The following is a 22302-nucleotide window of genomic DNA, read 5'->3' as shown; positions in this document are numbered from 1 at the left end:
AGGCATCCTCGTGAAGACGTTGAACAGGCAATCAGATACACAGGCCATGGAAATGCAAATCTAGACTTCCAGGGAAAGTTCTGTGCTGGAAAAATAAACTAGAGGATTCATCAACACCTGGATGTATTTAAAGTCATGATACCACATTTGTGGGCTACCGTAGTGACAGTTAATAGGTGAGTATAAATAGACCAGAAGAGTCAACTTTGCAGCAATTGTGTGTTTAGAGGTCGAGAGGATGAGGAGGGACCAGCAAGCAGACTAAGAGGCCAGTGTTTAGAGCAAGAGAACCAAGAATGAGAGGATTCCTAGAAGCCAAGTGAAAAGTGTTCTGAAGGAAGGCAGGATGGCTATGTTAATGCTGCTAGTAAGTGAAGAATGAGGAGAACTAAGGGGGTAAGAGTCAAATTGTGCTACTTGAGGTCCCCATATACCTTTACATGAGCTCCCCTAGTGAATACAGTAGGGACAAAGGCCTGGTGAACATGGATTCAGGAGGGAACTGGAAAGATGATGTGAAGACAGCACGTGCAACCCATTCTATCATGGTTTCTTGCTGTCAAAGAGAACAGAGAAATGGGATTATAGCTGAAGGGAAACAGCAGCCAAAGCTTTTACTTATTTATTGAATGTGAGAGGTCTTCTAGCTTGTTTGCATCCTCTGGAGAATATCCAGAAAAGAGGGAAAAATTAATGATGCAGGAGATCTGGGGGATGATTGCTATCAGTGATTGAAATCCACGGCACAATGAAACTTAGAAACAGAGGCGGAATATTTGGGGACAGATGAAGGTGGGCTGGGGTGGAGATGTTGGTGGAAGCATTATAGAAATTGTGTTCATTACTTCTGTTTTCTCAGCACAATGGGAATCAAAATAGTGAGAGGAGGTGTTGAAAGTTGGCAGAGCTGGGAGAGGGCGTGACATTATTGTCTTGGAGAGTGAGAAAGAATGGACTACAGAAACGTGGGAAGATTACTAGAGAGGGGAAAGCCCTCTTGGGGTTGGTGGATATGGAATGAAAGTGAGACGGGTCATGTGGTTGTGTGTTTTCGCCAGCCACGTTCACCCGAGTGCCAGCGGGAATAGGCTGAGAACTGAATTTAATTAGAGGCGGTGCTCTGTCTGATCAGTAAAATGGCAAGAGGCAAGGGAACTGGAGATACACACCCGAGTGAATTTGTACAGTTGTTGGAATGAGTATACCAGAGGAAATAAGCTGTAGAGAGAGAGACAATGGTGGTTGGTGAATGGGATATCAAGTTTTTGGAGGAGGAACAGTTATTGATAATTATGTGTTCTAGAGTTTGAAAGCAGGTGCTGGAGTTAGGGTTAGGTTAGGGTTAGGGTTAGAGCATTGGTTATTGAAATGATCACTGATGTCTGTGCTGTTGAAAACGACAGTTGCTAGCACCCATGGTTATTTAAACTAATTAAAATTAAATAAAACTAAAACTTTAGTTCCTCTGTTGCACTTGTCACATGTGAAGTGCTTGTGGTCTAGTGGTTACTATATTAGATGGTGGAGAAGATAAAACATTTCCAACATTAAAGGAAAGTTTATTGACCGGATCTGCATGGATCCGGATATTGATGCCATCGATGAGTATGACAAGACTGATTCGGGAGAGGGTGACAGTTAGAAGAAATCTTCAAAGTATGAGGATACCAGGGTAGATCTCCCTGACACCAGTGGTCCTGACAGGTGTAGGAGAGAAAATAACTACTCTTCAGGAGGGATGACAGGGAGCAGTGTCCCCAGGAGAGAATCAGGTCTTTGAATAAAGAGGTGAACGAATCATTACAGAAAGAGCTGGATGAGTAGATAAGGACGGAGAGACACTGGAAAGTTTTGCGGAGTTGAGAATAGAAGATTGAATTGGTCTAAGGAATTTACAGTGTGTGGGGATTAGTATCCAGGTGAAGAAAGATGACCTTAACTTGAGCTTCTTAAAGTGACTTAGGTAGAGAACAGAACATACGAAGATTATTTCTGAAGGTCTGTGAGGCAGGTGGTGGTGTTGAGGTTGTGAGTACTGGCAGGGAGGGATGAGTGGGTTCCAGGCATTGGTGCTGTCAGAGATGGCAGCAGGGAAAATTACTAGGAGGCACTGGTATATGTATCTGTATATGGTTGAACTCCAGATCTTACATTTTGGTTTTAAGAGCTAGGTAATAGTTATAAAATTATTTTTTACGCATTATAGAGCTTTTTCTGAAATCATTATCTTGTTTTTGCATTCAGTTTTTTAAACAGCTTTACACTACTCAGACATTTTTAAATATTAACGTTGCCCACTATGAGTTCCCATTTTTTAGCGTCCGTGGTTTTGCTTCATGTCATTGACTGCGGTATCACTTTAGTAGTTCTTTTCCCAAGATAGGTATGTGGGCAGCCTATTTGGGGCTTTTTAATACCTGAGAATGCCTGTCTGTTGTCTTCCTTTAAGTATGGCATTTTTTATTATGTAATTTAGGGGCCACAGAATTTCTCCTAGAACTCCAGGTGTTACTCCATTATTTATTTCCTGGAATGCCATGTTACTGAGAAGAGGTTCATGATAAATGGATTATTATTTCTTTGTTAGAAATGTCCTTTTTTTTTTTTATTCAGCCTGAATAACCAGTAAGGTATTTTGTCTCTACCCTTGTACCTCAAAAATTTTTTCAGTCTGAATCTAGAAATAAGTCTCTTAGTCTTGCCTGGAGTGAGCTTGTTCAATACATCGCTCTTCCCTTGACACAGGAAAGATTTCTTTCTGCTGTTGCATTCATTCTAGGTTCCAGCTCTTCATTTTCTGTATGTAGGATGTTTCATACCTTTTCTTCTTTGTTCTACTTTACAGAAACATATTCAAGTTTTCCTTCTACAGCATCAGATCTGGTTTTCACTGAATCAACTGGGTGCTTTTATTCTGCTTTACTATTTTATACTGTTTTAAGGTTGTTACTTAGAACTTTTAAGACATAAAATGATATATTTAATGATTATATATTGAACATGATAAAATGGATACTCACAATGTAACATCCGTCTTAACAGTGCTGGTATTTTTGACGGTATGCTGACCGATAATCCCATCTCCCATATTCCTACCAGTTAGAGCATCATTTAAAATTTTCTGTTTACTATTTCCCTGATTGTTTTAACTAAATGTTTTATTTTAGAGTGGTTTTATATTTACATAAAAAGTTGCAAAGGATGGTAGAGTGCTCCCACCTAACCATTTGCCATTTTACTTAACATGCCACAATTCAGATTATTTTGCAATTCTGAATTTAATCCATCTCAGTTTTTTACCTAGTCTGTCTGTTTCATTTTGTTTGTTTGCTTTAAGAGAGTCCATTTCTTGTGACAGTCTACAGAGGATGGCAGTCAGTTTACCAAAATTTTCATGTGTCTAGCATATTATATTTAGAGTATGTTTTTTTTTTCCGGACCCTCTGATTTAAAAAAACAAAAACAAAAACATGGTGATGGTAATGGTAGACTCTTTTCTCTTAAATTTTGCTCTATAAAGCTTATTTTTTGCATTTTACTGTTGTTGGTAATTAGAAAACTATGACCACCCCCCCTTTAAACAAAGAATCATCAATTGGGAAAACTACTGAGCATTACTAGTGTCCTGAAATAAATAAATAAATAAATTTATTTATTTATTTATAAATTTATTTATTTATTATTATTATTATTTTTTTAACCACAGACTGTGTGGTTTTAAACAGCAGAAATGACTTCTCTCACAGGTCTGAAGACCAGAAGTCTGAAATCAGTACCACTGGGCTACAATCTCCCCTGGAGGCTCTGGAAGAGAGTAAGTTCCTTGAGTCTTCCATCCAGCAGGAGTGGGGGGAAGGGGGGGGGGGGGTGATTGCTCACATTCTTCCCCTTGTGGTTACATCATGCCAATCTCTGCTTGTCTTCATCCCTCTTTCTCCCCTGTGTGTATGAATAATCTCTCCATCTCAAGGTCCTTCATTTAATTATACCCAGAAAGATAATTTTTCCTTACAGGCAAAATGTATAGGTTTCAGGAATTAGGACCTGGAATCTTCAAGGGGCCATTATTCTACCTACCACAGGAACCATGTACTATGATCCAGCAACTCTACACACGTACACCCACATGCACTTTTTTTTTCCTACCAAAAGACACGTGTAGAAATGTTCATAGCTGCATGATTTGTAGTAGTCAGTCACTGAACAGTCCAAATATCCATCAACAGTAGAGTAGATGGATAAGCTCTGATAGAGTCAGACAATGGACTACTTTACATCAATGAGAATGGAAGCCCTGAAACCAAGTCCAACAATGTGGATGAATTTCACACATAGAGTGTGACTGAAAGAAAGTGGATAGAAGAGAGTAAGCCCTAGAAGAGTTCCCATGTGTAATGTTCAGAACAGGCAAAATTAGTCTGTGGTGTTAGAAGTCAGGATAGTGGTCACCTTGGAGGGGCAGTGACTAGAGGATGGTGAAGAGGGTTTGGGTGTTAGGAAGGTTTCTTAGTCTGGGCGCTGGTTACCTAGGTAGTAAGCTCACTTTGTGAGAATTTTTTGAGTCACCCACATACGATTGGAGAATCGTAAGATAATTGTAAAAATAGTGGCCAAAGCTAACAACTTCCTCAGGGCTGTGCAGAATCACTGTGGCAATGGCTACATAGTTGGAGCCAGAAGGGGAAGGGGTCTCAACTTGAGGTTGAAGCGAGGGTTTCTGAAGTTTGAGATTATCACAGCCTAAGAACAGGTTGATGATGTGGATATTTAAAGGTATGGGAGCTCCTCTCAAAGTTTTTGAGAACATGTATAAATAAAGAATTCAGTTAATAGATGGACATATGAATTGAGAAAGTAGATGTGTGGCCTGAATATAGTGAATTGGGTCCGTTAAGCCAAGTATTCAGTAACAAGAGCTACGCTGTCCAATATGGCAGCCACTAGCCACATAACGGCTATTGACCACTTGAAATGTGGCCACATAGAGTGGTTCTATACGAAGACATAGGACAAAAAAATTGAGTAATTCCTTTTTATGCTGATCATGTGTTGAAATAAACTTGAGATACACTGGGTAAAATAAAGCCTACTATTAAATTCCATCTTTTTTTTTTTTTTAGCTTAAGATATAGCTTCTAGAAAATGTAGAACTACATTATATGACTAGTATTTGTGACTTCCATTCTATTTCTCTTGGACAGTAGTGATCTAGACCGATAAACTTTGACCAACGGTTAATAGGTATGTGAGTAATATATATATATATATATATATATATATTTTTTTTTTTTTCCCCCACACGTGCATGACATGGATGGTCTAACGAAGTTTGGCCCCATAATGGGAAGACTGAAGTGAATGGAGTTGGTAGCAAGCTATTATAGATGAACTATTATTATAATAGGACCATATTACAATTCAACTATTATTTCTGAGTCTCCAAGTTTTTAGAAAACCAAATTGCTCTAAACAGTGAGTTCATAACCAAATCATCACTGCTCCTTTGGCTGTTACATAATCTCTTAGGCTTATCAGTTGTTAGATTTGAAATAATATATGAATTTAGTATATGAAGGTCACTAAACCTGTGGTACTTGCTGTTAGTCTTGAGTTTCAAGTATGAAGAAAACAATAAATATTTCATAGCCCTTGAGGAGAAAAATTCTCAAGGCTTTTCTTTGTGGATTCTTGGACTGCTCTAGACCAATCTTAGGTCATTTCATAACTTGGTGTCTCTAGCATAATGTGGACAAGCTCACACACAGAAAGCCAGGCCCCAGGACGTCTCCTCCTTCTCATTGTGCACATTCAGCTTCAAGGAATTAATGCCTGGACCACAAAGAATTATTCTTCTTTCAAAACACTCAGCAATATCAATCCACTCCTTCTGGTCCCAGATGCTGGCGGGCCACCCCATCAATCATTCTCGCAGACGCCCATCAGCGTGTCACCGCTGTGTCAGAGATCTGTTTTGGCAGGCTCGCTGCAGGGTACACGTAATCAGCCGAGACGCCACACTTAACCGTGATTGATGCCAGTCTTCTGACAATTTCTCCTGCTAGACCCCTCCATCATCCCATGGCAATGTTTTCCCGAATGCTAAATAATTTCTCTGAATTATCACAGGCTCTTTATGGACTGACTTGCATAGATGTCTTGTTGTCACAGCTGCACTGGGAAGGATTTTCATCTTGTATGTCCTTCCTGGGTTTTTTAACCTCCGATGAGTCTTCCCATGTTTCTATCTCTTTCCTCATTCATCACAGAGGAGGAAAAAAATTTTTTTTCTGAGGTAAATAAAAGAGATATTATAGTCAGTGTCAGAAATCCATTTCCAATTCTTCATTTGGCTGGCAGCATGACCTTGAAAATATAATTATTAGTATACCTCCATTTATTATATCTATGCCTTTGTTATCGCTATGTGTCTTTGACAAGAGGTCATAGTTTTTAAGACCCTGAGATTTTAGATGAGTCCAAAGAGTGTCCTCCTTCTCCCTTATAATCTGGCATTTAGTGTTGGCCATAGAGATCTTCCACATCTGCACTCGTGTGAAAAGATTTCATCCCTTCCTTTTCTTCTCCTTGGTGGTTCTACCCCAGTGTAGAACTGACATGGAAGCATGAGTAGATGACATATTTAAATTGGCCCCAGAACCACCTCTGTCATAAGAAGACATCTGTGACTGAAAGCTAGAGATCTGCCAGATAATATTTGATCCTCTCCATGGAAAAATGAGTGATACTTTAATTTGATGATACCCAAAAAAGTCACTGAAAAAGAGAGATAGCCATGTTCAAATGAATAGGCTACATTCCCAAAACAAAAAGGGAAAAGGCAGGTAACTTCAGCTTCCACATGAAGTCAGACATCCTTTCTCTCTACCACACAGTTTGCCTTGAAATGGAAAGTACCCAAAAAGATTATTTCATCTAAATGTCAAGTTAGTGACATTTTTCCCCTTGCTTACCCTCTTGCACATCCCAACGAATAAAATAACTGATACTAATAAAAATTCCTGGAAAACATTCAATTACATTAAAGAGTAAGGAAATTTAGCAAAGAGAATAAAATATAATTTTATTACTTGTCTCTGATATATTTATCTTTTTTGTTTCAAGATTTTATTTGAGAGAGAGCACATGCACAAGAGGGGGGAGGTGCAGAGGGAGAGAGAGCAGCAGACTCCCCACTGAGCAGGGAGCCCCATTCCAGGACCCTGAGATCATGACCTGAGCTGAAGGCACATGCTTAACCGACTGAGCCCATGAGGTGCCCTATCCTGTTTAATTTTCATTCCAAAAATCATTTTGTTGAAAACTATACATTTTGGGTAATATATTACAGTGACTTTTGATATCAATCTCCCCAAGGGCTTGTTTTTCTCATTAGCTTGTTTATTATTTTAGTGATTTTGCTAGACTATTTTAGGGAAGTCTGTCCCCCCCCAGCCCGGTGTGAAGCCTCTGATGGTTTTGGACCGTCTCTTCTCTTGATCTCACTGCTAAGCTGTTGGTCTGGTCTGGTATCACACCCAGCTATTAGGCTTGCCAGCTGATAGTCCTATCGTCTTTGACAATGCCCCTGGCATAAACGGCTCCACAGTCTGATCCAATTAAATTCAGGGTCCATTGCAGAGACAGATTTTAAGGCCAGACTTTGAGGTTTGCTCCAATTCCAACAGGGCTTTTCTTAGGTAGATTTTTCCTTGGTTCTCACTGGTAAACTAGCAGTCTTCTAGTTTAACTTGCTGCTCTAACAGAGCTATCAGCTTCTTTGTCCTGTACCACCAAAGTCTCCATTGTTTTCAAGAGTGCCCTTACGGTTAAACTTTTTCCACACCCTGTTTCAAATAAAGCCAGTTCCTTTGAGGAGAGCTTCAGAGTCCTCTGTTCTTATGGGTTGCTTCTTTCCTTGCACAAAACTCAGAGCTACTGTTTCAGAGCTGGGGGCAGGAATAACATTCTTGCTTTCCAAACAGAGCTCTGAGTAGTGATGGCAACTTGTCCCTTATGGAGTGGGACCTGTAGCTTAAGGGCAAAATGGCCTACTATGCCTGTGGCAGAGCCTCTGCCCTGTGAATGGGGACAGGGTGGAGAAAGAGTGACCTGACCCCTTGGCCCCACTTCCCAGGAATTTAGTACATGCGACCTGGATCCAGAGGTAATGGCCAATTCTGGTGGCTTGTACCTCCTGGAAAGATATTGTGTTCCTTGACTGATGAGGGAATAGGGAGCCCTGTCGTCTTGGTCATACTTGCTCAGAGTAAAATGTCATCAAGCTGAACTTGGAGTGAGGAAGGAGGGAGTGGGTCACTGCTCAAGTGTTGCAAATTCTTGCTGTTTTAATTGGGATTTAGTTAATTTTTCTTGAATAAATCTTCATTCATTCGGTCCACGCCCTTAGGATAACTTCCAGCAACTTTAAATGTTTTTTGTTATTGTGGCTGTGAATGAATATATATATATATACATATATATATATATATGTATATATATATATATACATACATACACACACACATACATATATATATATTTTTTTTTAACAAGTTAAAACAGGTAATTGGCTAGAGTTGGCTTATGCATTGTAGTTTGCCAATCTCTGCTCTATAGTAATAATACTGATTTCCATGTCATTTAGGACTCTTGCCTCAAAATTTTACACTCATACATTTACAATTTAAAATATATTCTGCTGAGCTATTAATGAAGGATTCTATTCACTTGGGCATAGAGTCAATTATTCCTAAGGTTACATCATTCTGGACTCACTGGCTGTACTTTTACTGTTCTGGGTACCAACTCTTAGATGTATAGTTATGGAGAAGAGTAATAAAGGTTAAAAAAAAAATCCTTACTTGCCTGTCCTGGCAAGACTTATGTTCCTTTTCTAATAATTGTCATGGTTGATCTAGCTCACTGTCTATAAACTCTATAAGATTTTGTGACTTTTTTTTTTTTTTTTAACAAATCTTGATCACTAAGGACTGATTCTCAAATAGTTGTTCTAGGGATTGGGGGTCCCCTGAGAACTCTGATGTCCAGCTGGTGGACTTATGTCATTGGTTTCTGATAGCTGCACCTTCCTTTTCTATACTATGAAGATTCTGAGTTGTCCGGAGACTCCAGGCTCATCAATCTGTGGCCCCAATTTTAGAAAGCACAAAGGAAGAAAGATTAATCTTTTATGCTTCTTGAGAATATAACTCTAAAAGGAATGGTATTATGGACTGAATGGTTTCCCTAAAATTCATACATTGAGGTCCCAACCCCCAACATGACTGTTTTTGGAGACAGAACCTTTAAAGACGTAATTAAGGTTAAATGAGGTCATAAAAGTGGGGCTTTACTTCAACATGATGGTGTCCTTATAAGAGGAAGAGACAGCAGGGATATGTGTGCACAGAGGAAAGACACATAAGGACACAGCAAGAAGGTGGCCACCTGCAAGCCGAGGAGAGAGACCTCAGAAGAGACCAACCCTGCCAACACATTGACCTTGGACTTACAGACTCTAGAAATGTGAGAAAATAAATTTCTGTTGTTTAAGCCACTGAGTCTGCAGTATTTTGTAATCGCCATCCCTAACCACAGTAAGACAGGTGACACTGCTTATGTCCATGCCACAGTCCCACACTCTCTAGTGGTCTTCCCACTGCTCTGGAGAGATCACTAGGCCTCACGGTTTGAGAGACACACCATCATGAAGTAAGGTACACCCCTTTCCTGAAGCAACTATCCAACTTCAAAAGCAGTTATCTTGGAAGTTCTTCCTCTTATCTTCAAGGAGGGTATGGTGGCAGTTTTGAGGATTCTCTCATACTCCATGGGAAGAAGAAGAAAGACAGAAGAAGAAAAAAGAAGAGGAAAGAAGAAGGAGATACTGCACTTTCCCCAAATGTTTTTTACCTTTCCAGTCATTCTACATATTGACTGCATGGTTGGCTGCGGCTGTGGCTGCACTGTCCATTCTGCCAAAATGGCGTCTCTCAAGAAAACCTATGGGGTAAGGTCTCATTGCCAAAACTTGAGGAATTATTTGGAATTATTATGAGGCACTCGGTCCTTTTTGTTTTCAACTTTAGTATTGAGTCATTTTCCAAAACAACAGGAATACTTCTCATCTACAATATCATCCTAGTGCACAAAATCCTAGCATATTCTTAGACACATAGTGATAACTCTATTAAAAATTACTGGGATGCATGGTTGTGTCAGTTGGTTAAGTGTCTGCCTTCGGCTTCTCTGTGGGAAAACTGCTTCTCCCTCTGCCTTCCACTCCCCCTGCTTGTGGGCGTGTACATGCATGCACTCTCTCTCTCTCTCTCTCTCTCTGTCTGACAAATAAATAAATAAAATCTTTAAAAAAATTACTGAGAGCTGTGTTTGTCTAAGATGCATATAGAAGAAACTATCTCTGTTATCTGGTTAATTATGAGTCGAAGATAAAAGTCAGAATTCTTTGATAGCCCGATGAAACATCAAAGGTAATATAATTCAAAGACAAAACTGAGCTGAACAAATCTTCTCAACCATTTGGTAAGGATTTCTTGCCATCTGGTTGGAAAACAGGTGCACCTATATTGTTGACTGGTTCCAGATCACTGCTCTCTCCTCTGCCATGGATCACTTCTTATTTTGCTTCCAGTCACCTCATGGGTATTCCGAGACTCCAATTCTTCCTTGAACAGCGGCCTACAGCAATGGTCTCGAAAAGATGGGATGAAGGAACAGGGGCGGGAGTGAGGATGGGGGGACTGGTTTTGTCTTTACCATGTGCTAGGCATGGATACAGCTAACTCCACACTGTGCTGCCCAAACCAAGCTAAAACCCTCTGCAAAACATTACCAAAAATTTGAGTAAAATGGAAGAATGACATCTCCTATATAATCAAGCCCGGCTACTAGACATGACCCTTCTTGGATGCTTCCCAGCCCAGCACTGAAGCTGCTGCCACGTAAAGAAAGTCTTCCATGTGCTCCTGAAACAGGAAGAGAAAGAGAAAGAAAAAGTTGGAAGAGTGGAAGAGGTGAGAGGGAGAGGGAGGAAGTAAAAAAGGGAGAGAAGTTCTAGCCCCTCGTCCCTGTGGTGGTCCAGGCCACAATGGCTGCTTCAGGTCTGCTTTCTGGGAGCTCCCTTTGCACCCCAGATCCCTTCCCTTATCAGATGGTAGGCTTTGGGGATGCTCATTTCTTTCATTAAAAAATAAAACAGCAATCCCCCCTTCCTTGGTAGTTACCCTTGGCCTTGCTCTAGAGCCCCTTCCAGATTTGCTGTCATATCACAAATATCCAGGATCAGGACATTCATCAATATCTAGGAAATTTGGTTTGGAATCACACGGCTGAGGCATACAACTTTAATAGAGGATTCTACTGGGTGTCAGCAAAGTCCAGTGTCTTTACACTTTTTCCATGGGCATGAGATGAAACTATGCCCCAGAATTCTTCTTATCATCTTATGGTATCAATCCTAATTATTTGTGGGTAAATGCCACACACACACGTGCATGTGTGCGTAAGCAAACATCTTTGAAAAGCAAATTGCAGGTGAAATCCAATCTTCAGCTACATTTATGAAAAAAAATCCTAAAGGAAGTGATATCTAGAGGTTAAGCTTTGCAAATAAGATAAATGTGGTATTTTAATGGAATTCGACTTTTGGAAGTTTTTTTTTTTTGTGGGTTTTTGTTTTTTTTTTTTTTTTGGGGGTTTTTTTTTTTTTTTTTTTTTTTGCTTTGCTTTTCCTTTTTACTACCAAAAGTCTATAGAAATAGCCTTTGTAGAAAGAATGATTTGTCCCCACTATCATATGATCTCCCTGATATGAGGAAATGGAGATGCAACATGGGGGGTTAAGGGGGTAGGAAAAGAATAAATGAAACAAGATGGGATTGGGAGGGAGACACACCATAAGAAACTCTTAATGTCAGAAAACAAACTGAGGGTGGCCAGGGCGAGGGGGTAGAGAATGGGTGGTGGGGTTATGGACATTGGGGAGGGTATGTGCTATGGTGAGTGCTGTGAAGTGTGTAAACCTGGTGATTCACAGACCTGTACCCCTGTGGCTAATAATACATTATATGTTTATTAAAAAATTTAAAAAATTATTAAAAAAAAAAGAATGATTTGTCCTCAAAAGCAAATCTAAGTCCCCAGCTTCTCGTAGCACTTGAAAGTTTGAGATAGCAATTTTTTCCATTCAAGTTTTGAAACTCCAATTCATTTTTAGGGCACAACTTCAAAACGCCCTTCTCCTTTGTAGTTTCTGTAAGGAAGTTTTCCAAAGACAAGAATCCAGAGTCCTGAGATCCAAACAGTAGATCAGTCTCCAGCAAACCCCAGAAGAGAGCACCCTCCACTAGAAGACTGAACAGACCATCCCTTCCAGCTAGAGCCAGATTCTTCTGACTCCCTCAATTTTCAAACAAAGAAAAAGTGGCCAATGCAGAATGGCTCAGGCCTTCACTACTACATGCGCTGAAACTGTACTTGCTCCCCCTGCAAATTGGGCTTGCATGGAAAAATACAATCTAGTGCATGAAATATTTCTCCAGCCATGGTGCCATCTCTTTAAACTCCCAAGACTGAGATGTTTTAATAAGTCCAGGCAAACAATTTTTTTTTCTAAGACTGTTCAGCCCTGAGTCCAACAGCACCTAGCTGCCTGGCTCTCCAGGGACCTCCATGCCTGAGTGAGCTTCCTGAGGTGCCCCTCTAATCCCCATGGTGAGACACAGCTTGGGGTCTAAGAGCCCAGTTATTTCCAGTTTGCACAATCACACATTTCCCCCCCTAAATCCTCGGTCTCCAGGAACTGCCTTGCAAGAGGAAAAGCCAATTTACCATTAAACAGTTGATTAAAAAAAAAAAAAAAAAAGGAAAAGGAAAATCGTCTTTTAATCACATTGCATGCTCAAGACAATTTTCCTGGTGAGAGCTGCTAAATTTACACAAACAAGGACAGCTTTTAAAAAAATTTTATGGAAACAACGGACTTGTCTGCCTCCCACCCCCACCACCACCCCAGTCAGTATCTAGTAAGTGTCCACTCTTCACCAGGCACCAACAGGGCTCTGGGTCTGCAGTGAGGGAAGAGCCCTGGTCTCTGTAAGCAGTACACACCATCTTGGAGGAGATGAACCTGTCGTTTCCTCCAGAATCAGGCAGAAGAAAACAAACACCAAATATAAAGAAATACCACGGGCACCCAGAAGTAATAACAATGTCAACAGTGATGCTGGGGTAATGATAAAATATTAATACTAAAACCACCATGTATTTAAAGCAGGGGTACTCTGCTAAATGACTTCTATGTACTTTAGTATGAAGTCTCCATGACTATATCATGCGACAGGTACAATTATCACCTCCATTTCACAGATTTGGAAATTGAGGCATGCAGAGGAAGGAATGACCAAGCAAGTGGGTTTGGGGCAGGGGGGAAACCTTCATAGATGTTATTATGTAAGTCATAGCCTGGGAGAGACGAATGGGATAGAAACAGATGGAGGAGAGAGAGGGGAGAGACGCAGGGTAATTCTGGCCAAGGAAATGGTGCTAGATCTGAAGAGCAAGTCAAGCAAAATTAGGGGCGCCTGGGTGGCTCAGTTGGTTAAGCATCTGACTCTAGTTTTCATGATCTCAGGGCCCTGGGGCCAGTGTGGAACTGCTTCCCGCCCCCAGCAGGGAGTCTGCTTGTCTCACCTTCACTCCCCCGCTCACACGTGTGTGCGCACACACATTCTGTGTCTAATAAATAAATATTTTTTAAAAAAACCAATCCAAACAAAATTAAAAGGAGTATTATGCTGACAGTGAAGGAAGAGTAGTGCTAGAAACAATGGCCACTATTTTGAACATTTGGAACAGTTCCCCGCACCTGGCAGGCCCTCAACACACGAAATGTGGCAAGGTGAAGCAGACAATGGAATTCCAGGTGCCAGACTCGCTTTTCCTTCTGCTGGGCTCCATGAATGGATATTTGCTTCTTACCCATGCTACGCGCACTTTTACTATTATTTTTGATCTCTGAACCTATTTTACAATCCTTTCCTTTCCCCTGTGAACAGAAGGGAAATGCAATCACAGTTGAGCGATAGGTGGGGTGCCAGACAAAAGCTTGGTATGTGAAGCGGGAGTGTGGGGGACACCCGAACTCGTCAGCACATCTGCAAAACAGGATACAAGTTGCCACACGGGGACAGACGGTAAAGTCAGAGGGTCCTTGAGAGGCATGAAACCTCAGCTCCTATGACTCCTCTGTTGCGAACACCCGCCTTGGGCCAGCTCTTCACCTACCCTGTCTGTCCCAACTCCACGGACAAGGCGCTATTATTCCCATTCTACAGATGAGAAAACGGATACTGATGGGTGGGACCTTCTTGCCTGAAGTCACCGCAGTGAGCAAGGGCAGAGTCCACCTTTCAAACCTTGTCTAGCGAACTTCCCATCCTATGTTCTTTCCACGATGATGCGTTGCCCACCCCCATGAGAACGCAGGGTCCTCCAAGGTCTTATGGCACCATCACTCACTCCCTCCCTCCACCTGTCTGTTATATCACAGGAAAGATTGAGTATTTAATGTTTTACTCAAAACCATGATCAAATATTGATCCCAGAGCGAGTTTTCATGTGCAAATACTTAAGAAACAGAGTGGTGAGTAGAACGGTTATCAGACTGACTCTACTTACCAACCTGTGTCAGTATGTTAAGTGAAATGTATGAAAAACTCGTAAGCACTCCTTAGATCGTTACATACTTTTAATACATTCAGCGTCCTTAAAAACTGTCTTTAAGTTAAAGCAGCTAATCTTTCCAAACACTGCAAAAGTGGCCTGAGAGAATTCGAGAAAGCCCCAGATCCAAACGGAGGAGCACAGAATTTCCCGATTGCCGGCACCCTGCCTCTTACCCTTTTCCAGCTCCTGCCTGCCTTCTGAGGCGTCAGTCTTCCCACAGATTTTAGTGATTTGCCAAAATGTTATTTTCAGAAGACAGAAAACGGAGACTTTATCAAAATAGAAAGCTTTGCCTACACTGTGAGTTGTTACCGCCATTTGATTTAAAATTTCACTCAAAAGCATTTACAATTGGTTTAACTTTGTAACTGAAAAAGGAGCAAGGAGAGTCTGATGCTGTAGATTAAACCGTACAAAGAGGAATGATAGATTTGTGCTCTTTATCTGAGACTAATCATGCTTTACATTGGTGTAGGGCTGTGTAAATTTCAGGCAGACATATATATTTATTTTTGCCTTGAATTTGGTCAATATTCCCGTGGAGTAGATAGCGTGGGAAATAGAATCAGCACTTTATGGTAAGAAAACTTGAGGCTTGGAGATAGGAAGCAGTGTTGATACTGTGTCAGAATTCAGGATAACTTAGAGAGGGCTAGACTTCTGGACTCTGGGACTCCCATCTACTCTAGCATCTCATGAGACACACAAAGGCACAACAGAGCCCACATCCATCTTGGGGAATTCTACAGCAATGAAAAGGTCTGGAACCTAAGACTCTGGTTTCTTTAAAAATTCTAGAGGACTCTTTGGTCAGCAATTCTAGGAAACTATTAATTCAGTAAATATCCTAGCTGAGAGCAATATATTGCACAGGATAGTTTTCTTTGAAAATTCAGGCTCCTATTAATTACAGTTAAATTTTCTTTAGTGTTCTGAAAGATAGTTTAACAATTGAATCACAAGATGAATGACTTCAGCTCATGGTTTCAGGGTAAATAAGAGAACGTGATACGTTAAGATGTTGTTTATGAACAGTGCTCTTTAAAACAATACAGTGTGATCACAACTGTGATAGATGGAAAAACAAGTCTAGAGAAAAGGGTTGTTTCGGGCGCATGGATTAACAATTTTCTTTATTTAAAAGGATTATATATATATAATTAAAAAGGCACCGATGCCTTTAAGATTTTACTTATTTATTTTGATAGAGCACACACACACACACACACACACACACACACACGCAAACAGGGAGGAGGGGCAAAGGCAGACAAAGAATCTCAACCTAGCTCCACATTGAGTGCAGAGCCCAACCTGGGGCCCGATCTTACTACTGCGAGATCATGACCTGCGTCAAAATCAAGAGTCGGTCACTCAACCGACTGAGACACCCAGGTGCCCCAAGGAATGTCAGAAATACCAAGCAGGAGAAGAAGGGGAGGAAAATAGGGACAGAACTGTCATCTCCCCTAGAACTCAGCTCAGAAACTTGGTTTCCGCAATCAGCACTTGACTTGATACTATTGTTGACTGCCTGGAGGTTTATTTGGTAATGATAAAGGGAGTCAGGAGTTATGGACAATGACTTCTCACAATTCGTGTATTTATTCATTCAGCAAATATTTGTTGAACCCTTACCACACAGTAGGCACTGTGCTCTAAGCTCATTGTACAAAGTGACACCAACTCAGGCTTTTCTCTCTTCGGGCTCCTAATCTACTGGGAGTTATAGACAAAGAAAGTGATAACTGGAGGCAAAGCAGCTATGAGCACAGGAAGGGAATCCACTCAGATCTGAAGGTCAGACTTCAAGTCCCATCTGAACCGAGATCCAAAGATGAACAACAGTTGGTCAGGTGAAGAATGGGGGGGGGTGGGGATACTCCAGGTAGAGGAGATATTTGTGCAACACCTTGTAAGTGAAACAGACCGTCAATCATTCAAGGAACTGAAAGAAATTTGGTCAAGTTGAATGGCAGGTTGTTGGGGAAGAATGGACTCAAATGAGGCTTAGAAGGTAAGCAACATCAGATCCTTGGAAATGTGGGCACCAAGAGGTTGCAAGTGGGAGAGAGGTTTGATCAGGTTTGTGTGTGAAACATAGCACACTGGCTATGTATAAATGAAGGAGGACTGAAGGAGGGACTGTCTAGAGTTTCACTGGGATGCTGTTTTCCTAGTTCAGGTGAGATATGAACAAGGACAGTGATAGTGGGGATGGAGGGGAGTAGATATACACAGTAGAAACACCAGGACCTGTGAGTGAGTGTACACAGGAGTAAGGGAGTTGGGGGGGGGTGGTCCAAGGAGAATGGAGACATTCCCGGCCTGAGTCCCTGAGTCAATGATTCTTCCATTTCTAATTCCCTGAGGAGGGAACAGGAAAAAAGCATGTTTTAGGAGGTTGATAGTGATTTTGAAGGGGCTCGTGACATAGCCAAGTAAAATGTGCAGTAGATGTGTCTGAATCTGAATCCAGGTTCGACCCATAGGGCTGAGAGGTCTCACTGGAAATCTGTGCTGCATCTAGAGATAAAATTCACCTTCCTAAAAACCATTGATCGAATGAAAGATGCCATGGTAGTGGCATAGGTTTTTAATCTAAACACAGGTCATCTCGCCTGCAATGTAACTCATGCCCCAGAAGGCAGAAATTTGGTTGGAAGAGCTAGACTTAATCACAGGGCCCATGTTCCTGTGGGCTCCGAGTAGAAGGTCTGGACCTCTTCCCATTTACCTGGTGCTCTGTGTCTCTAGGGAAGGAGTTGCACAGGAGTTTGAACCAGAATAGTTGGTCATCAATAGTGCAGAATGATGACCCCAGACCTACTTTGCCAAAGGCTCCTGAAACTGAGTGCAGTGCTGGGGAGGGAGGGTGAGAGACAGTAGCATGGAGGCTCCCCTTCTAGTGATTCCCTTGAAAAGGTTCATCTCAGACTGGGATCCTTCTGGCAAAAGATGAAAAACATGATACCTGGACCAGGATAAGAAATCCTGAATTTGTGGAGTGAGATTAGAGGACCTCAAAAGAAAACCTTGCTTTTCTGGCTCAGAGATATTATCGTTTGGAAGTTCAAAGAACATCAGCTTGAGTTTGTCTGCTGTGGTCTCGTCATTGGAAGGAGGTTATGCATTTTGGGCAAGAATACCCCAGAAATGGTGTTGTGTCCTTCCTAGTGCATTGGGTCAAGAGTTTTATGAGGTCAGTACATCTTATCACTGGTGACACTAACCTTGGTGCCCCGATTAGGGTGGTGTATTAGTTAAGGTTCTCCAGAGAAACAAGAGATAACACTCTGTAATCTACACTGTTGCATATTATACAATAATTTTTTGTTTTTGACAGCTTTTAGACCTGTCTCACTCCCCTACTTCCTCACTATTTTCTGATATCACCCTCCCAAATAAGTCACTTGCACTTCAATCTCGGCTTTAGATCCTACTTCGGGGTAAACCCAAACTGAGCAGACATCAGGAAATCTACAGCACATACCCAAATTCTGGATTTTTTTCTATGAACATTACCTCAGGGTCGCTATTCCATGGTACCAATGAGAAACAATCATAAGAGCTAATATTTATAGATTTATTTATGCCAAGCACTGAACCAGACTCCCCACATAGATTTTGTCCCCCAGACAAACCATATGAAGTAAGAGTTATCATGACCCCTATTTAACAGATGAGAAAACTGAGATTTAGAGTTACGAAGCCATGTGTCCAAAGTCATGAAGTTAGCAAGTGGCCAAACAAATCTCTATCCAGACAAGTTTACTGCAAATCTGTGTCTCAGGCACAGCGAGTGGTTAAGATTAGGATCCACTTAAGAAACTCAAGGAATGGAGTTGGCACCTGGGATTGAGTAGGAGGCTACCCCACTGGCCTGACCATCTGCAGAAAGGAAAATCACGCTAGCATTGGTTCGGCCATCTTGGCACACTGTGTGAGTTGTAAGCAAACTCCTTCCAGGGAGTCTTGTGTTTAACGTGTAAATAAATAATTCAGATGTAAATTGCAATCCTGAATTGCCCTCCTCCTTTTCCCAATGTGGGCTATAAAAAGCATCCACAAACATATGTTCCTGCCAGATTTTTCTGTGATACCCTCTCCATGAAGACACTTAAAACAAAAACAACAATGACAGAACGACCGCCCACCATCTCTTCAGAGCCAAGGGCTCTAGTATGTCATTTGCAAAGGACAGAAATAGTTCATGCCTGGTCAAAGGTGGTGGGCCAGGAGAGAGGGAGAGAAAGATGCATTCTTTGGCTGCTGGGGTTACCTACTAATGAGGGACTGGGGTTGAAAAAAGGACTTCAGAGCTCTGCCCATGAGAGGTGTCCACTTCAGCTAAGCGTTGGATCAAACTGAACTGTGGCCATGGCCACGGGGGAGGAATGTGACAGGTTGCTTTTAAGGAGAGCGTCCTAAAGGGGGACGGCAGAACTCCTTCCCACCCCACTCTTGGCTCTTGTGTTATTACCATTATAATTAACATTAATTATAACATTATGGTGTTTTAAATGCCAATTTCAGTTAGTGACTTAAATAAAAGCAAGAAGATCAAACCGCACACATTCAAGCAGTCAGAAGAATTTTTAATTTGGTCAAGAGCGAGCTTTCTCCTTACTGAGGTTCCAGATCTCTGCCGAACTGCCACCATAGCAGGAAACAAGCAAATGAAGGAGTGAAAACCTAGAATCTTCCCTTTACTCCCTGGAATTCTTTATGAAGTGGAGAGCAACAGTCTAGATATGCTTGAGGTACTGGGTCACACCATGAATTCTCCTGGGGCCCTTTTCTGTGAATTCCATATCCAAAGCCAAGCAGACAGCAATTCTATGATCTGAATATTAAAGAGTTTATCCCAGCTAGAGGTTTGCCATAGGGTTTCAGGTCCCGTGAATGATGGGCCTGCTGCCACTCAGCCAGCCTTCGGAATATTAACTCTTAGAGCTTGGGAAGAGTTTCCTGGATAACTAAGGGACCTTTGCATCTCTCCAAAGGAAAATGCTAATAATTGAACTGAACGGAATTAAATGTAAAAGTCTAACTTGTAGCAAGTAAATAACTCTATCACATCTCTTCCAAAAATTAATGCACGATTTCACTTTGTCTGCAGTGCACTCAAATAACCTTAAAAATTAGGATAATTACAGTGCTTCTCTTCCTGAAGACCCTGCCTTCCCCAGAAGAAAATGATTTCGTTTCCCTGTTTCTGTGATGATCAGTAAGGCACTGTATGAAAAAAAGAAGAAAAAATTGGGTGCTTGCATTTATGGGGGATGAAATTTTAAATTCACTCAGATACTTGTGGAGTATCTTTGGTATTTCTTTACACTTTGGTGTTTCTTTAACATCTTCTCTATTCAGGTATTTTTAGTTAAGGAACAGACTTTATCACACGTGTCCAGGTCCAGCACTAGGTGGGGTTACCAAGTCCCCTCACGTGCAAAATTTAATTTGATTTAATTTAGTGTCACTGTCAGCATCGTGCAAGCGCTCATGCTAACTGCAGGGCACCACCTTGCTACAGTACAGGTCAAACCGGAGTGCCACTTTGCTCTGCCCTGTGACCACGAGCCCACTGCACTGCACTGCATTCATTCCCTACTAATTCACTCCATAAATACTCACTGGGCATCTGATATGTACCAGTTACTATGCTCACCGAACAAAGTTGACAGGATTTCCTGGCTTCCCATTCCCCGGAGGGAATGTGAACAATAAGAAACAAACATGATCACTGAGACAGTATGGTATGTCAGAATGGGAGAAGTAGTCTGGCTAAAGAAAGAAAGAATGGGTAAGGGAAACCAGGAATGACAGAGAGAGCTACACTGTTAGATGGAGGGGTAGAGATTTATGAGAATCAGTGAGCCTCAGTGAGAAGAAGACATTTGGGCAAGGACTTGAGGGAAATGTGGAGTGAGCCAGGCAGATATTCAGTGGAAAAGCATTCCAGGCATCAGGGACAGTCAGTACAAAGGCCCTGAGGCACGCATGTGTCTGATGTGGTTAGAAGGCAGTGAAAAGGACACGATGCCAGAGCAGAGCGAATGAGGGAGTGAGGGACACTGGATACAGTCAGAAAGATAAGGAAGCACAGGCAGCACTTGCTGTGTATTGTCAAGACTGCGGATTAAATTCTGAAGGAAATGAGAAGCCACAATGCAATTTTGAGCACAAGAGTGAGATTATCTGTTCTAAGTTTAGCAGAACCATTTGGGCTGCTTGGTTGATGATGACTACAGGAAAGGGCAAATGTGAGAGTAGGAAGACTGGTTGGAAAGCAACAGTGAGGGGCACTTGGGTGGTTCAGTGGATTAAGGCCTTCGCCTTCAGCTCCGGTCATGATCCCAGGGTCCTGGGATCAAGCACCGCATAGGGCTCTCTGCTCAGCAGGGAGCCTGCTTCCCCCTCTCCCTCTGCCTGCCTCTCTGCCTACTTGTGATCTCTGTCAAACAAATAAATAAAATCCTAAAAAAAAAAAAGAAAGAAAGAAAGAAAGCAAGCAAGCAACAGTGATTTTCTAAGCAGAAGATGGTGAGAGACCAGATTACCACAGTGATGGGAAGCAGATGGATTCTTGGTATATTTTAAAGGTAGAGCCACCAGAATGGATTAGATGGATTAGATATAGGATGAGACAGAAGGGAGTCAGAGGAAACTTTGAGGTATTTGTTCTCAGTTACTGGAAGAAGAGCATTTCCATTTTTCTGAGATGGAAAAGATTATAGGTGTATCAGTTTTATGGGTAAAGACCTGAATTTTGATTTTGGATAAATTGGAGATGTGTAGAAGAGTTCTAACAGAAGATCTTAAGAAGGAGGTTAAAATATACAAGTCCAAAGCAGGAGAAGAATCCAGGCCTGATGATGAATATTTTGGAGTCACCAGCGTAAAGAGGTTATCTGAAATTCTGGGACTGGGTGCGATGCCCACAAAGGGAGAGGAGACACTCATGGGCTGAGACCTGCAGCATTCCAGTGGCAAGAGAAGAGGGAGAAGAGGAATCCACACAAGGAAAACCAAGGGAATGGGTTCTCAAGGAGCCAGGTAACGGTCAAGCTGGGTGAGGCTCAGATGTCCTTAGCAGATCAAACAACATGAAGGTCATCAGGAATTTCTTTCTTTCTTTTTTTAAGCCCATAGAGGGAGGAGCAGTGGGGAGAGCAGAGGGAGATGAAGAGAGAGAATGTTAAGCAGGTTTCACATTCAGTGCGGAGCCCGACACCAGGCTCTACTTCATGACCCTGAGATCATGACCTGAGCCGAAATGGAGTCGGACGCTTAACCAGCTGAGCCACCCAGAAGCCCCCATCAGTGACTTTTGTTAAGAGTGGCTGTGGAGTCAGGCAAAAGGGAAAAGCCTGGTGGCATTTGGATTGAGGAGTGAGAGAATGGGAGACGGTAAGAATAAACACATTTCTGAAGGCGTTTTGATGTAAAAGGAAGTTAGCAAAACGGTACAGTGGCTTTCACCAGAATCAGGGTCAAAAAAGTATTTTAAAATAAGACCAGAGAGATAAAAGATGAAAAAAATAATAGTGTACT

This window comes from Lontra canadensis, unplaced genomic scaffold (assembly GCF_010015895.1).
Source record: "Lontra canadensis isolate GAN:19392208 unplaced genomic scaffold, GSC_riverotter_1.0 scaffold31, whole genome shotgun sequence".
Taxonomy (NCBI): domain Eukaryota; kingdom Metazoa; phylum Chordata; class Mammalia; order Carnivora; family Mustelidae; genus Lontra; species Lontra canadensis.
The sequence above is the reverse complement of the archived record's forward strand: the minus strand, read 5'-3'. Positions refer to the sequence as shown.